We start from the raw sequence: 2,384 nt of genomic DNA, 5'->3' as shown, positions 1-2,384 counted from the left end.
TAGCATATGGAACCTTTTACAGGGTCTAGAGGAGTATGGAACCATTAGTGTATGGAATCTTTTACAGGGTCTAGAGGAGTATGGAACCATTAGCATATGGAACCTTTTACAGGGTCTAGAGGAGTATGGAACCATTAGTGTATGGAATCTTTTACAGGGTCTAGATCAGTATGGAACCATTAGTGTATGGAATCTTTTATAGGGTCTAGAGGAGTATGGAACCATTAGTGTATGGAATCTTTTACAGGGTCTAGAGGAGTATGGAACCATTAGTGTATGGAATCTTTTACAGGGTCTAGAAGAGTATGGAACCATTAGCATATGGAACCTTTTACAGGGTCTAGAGGAGTATGGAACCATTAGTGTATGGAATCTTTTACAGGGTCTAGAGGAGTATGGAACCATTAGCATATGGAACCTTTTACAGGGTCTAGAGGAGTATGGAACCATTAGCGTATGGAACCTTTTACAGGGTCTAGAGGAGTATGGACCCATTACTGTATGGAACCTTCCTAACCTTTCTCAAGGCGATGTTCATGTCGACAAAGATGTAAACTCCAAGAATGATGAAGATATATTTAACATTTCATGTTCTAAATGTTTCATAAAATTGTGCTCAAAAATAACATACAGAACCTAATATAAACTTTAATTTAAAGCTATTTATATTTTCTGTGTAGACATTTTTTGCTTTTAAAATGCTGTACTAGTTTACATAATTACACAATATGAATAATTTTTATTGTCAGTAAATTTTCCAATGCATATTGCCATATTTGTGGTACTATATTAAAAAAAAATGTCTTTTTTTCTCTCAGATGCAAAATAAACAGAAACATTTTTTTAGTAAAGTCACATGTGCTTTGTCTTTGAAAAAAATTGGCTCGACGCAAAATTTCAGCTAGCTAGATGCAAAAATTTGGCCTATATCTTGGAAGATGCATGCATTCTTTTAAGACAACCATCATAGCACTATTTCATTCCTCCCAATTTCAAGCTGGGAGAATCGTTAGCGCGTCGGACAAAATACTTAGCATCAGTTCTTCTGGCTTTTAACGTTCTGAGTTCAAATTCCACCTAATTCAACTTTGCCTTTCATCCTTTCAGGGTCGATAAAATAAGTACCAGTTAAGCACTGGAGTCGATGTATTTACTCCTCTCTTCTAAATTGGCTGGTTTTGTGCTAAATTTTGAAACCATTATTACTAACTTACGAGGGGATGGCGGTGGGGGAAAACTGGCAGAATCATTAAAGCTTTGGGGCATTTGTTCCGGCTCCTCATGTACTGTGTTGAAATCCCGAGAGGGTCAATTTCTAGATTGATAAAATTAGGAATCAGTTCAAGTACTGGACTGATGTAAACGAATGATTCTCTCTCCTCAAAATTACTGAAGTTCGCTTCGTAACCATGTGGTTTCGGGTTCAGTCCCACTGTATGGTACCTTAGGTAGGGGTCTTTTATTTTAACCCTGAGTTGACCAATGCCTTGAGAATGAATTTGATAGATGGAAACTGTGTGGAAGCTCATCATGTATGTATGTATAAGTGTGTATGTTACATTAAGTCCCCTCCACCGTTTGTCAGTGTTGGTCTGTTTACGTCCCCGTAACTTAACGGTTCGGCGAAAGGAGTCCAACAAAATCAGTACCTGATTGTGTTTGTGTGTTGTATTAATCCCCTCCACCGCTTGACAATCGGTGTTGGTCTGTTTACGTCCCTGTAAACTAGCGGTTCGGCGAAAGGGACCCAATAAAATCAGTATTTGACAGTAAAAAACAAACAAACAAAGCAAAACAAATACAAGAGTTGATTTGCTCGACGAAACAGTTGCAGGCGGTACTCCAGCATGGCCACAGTTCAATGACTGAAACAAGTAAGAGATGAAATATAATAAACTTTTAAGATAGATTTAATGATTGCAATCTCTTCAATGATTTCTTTCTTTTGAATGTTCTATACGTTCATAATATGTTTAGAAAATGTCCTCGATTGACGGAAGCCAATTTTCTCGTTGAGATATTTCTTGAACGGAAATAACAGCTAAAAGAATACAAAAGAATCTATGATGCAACGTCAAGAATAATCCGAATTCATTTATTACCACCCGGGTAAAATTTACCGATAACACTTTGAATAATGACAGGATCGTCGTGGTTGGGAATGACCTAAGGCTAAATAACAATAATGGTTACTACTTGATAAACATCCAACACTACGACGATCTTCTACAGTCATAGGCAAACATTCAGGACTGTCTGAATGGCACAGTGCGGCCTGCCTGATGATGAACCATGTTTCGTGCGGCCCACTTCTCGAGAAAAGTTGCTCATGCTCAGGACTGTGTTAGCGGCATTGTAGGCCCTGTAGTATTTATTTATTGACA

Source organism: Octopus bimaculoides, chromosome 24 (genome assembly GCF_001194135.2).
Source record: "Octopus bimaculoides isolate UCB-OBI-ISO-001 chromosome 24, ASM119413v2, whole genome shotgun sequence".
Classification (NCBI taxonomy): Eukaryota; Metazoa; Mollusca; class Cephalopoda; order Octopoda; family Octopodidae; genus Octopus; species Octopus bimaculoides.
Note: the sequence above shows the minus strand (reverse complement) of the source record.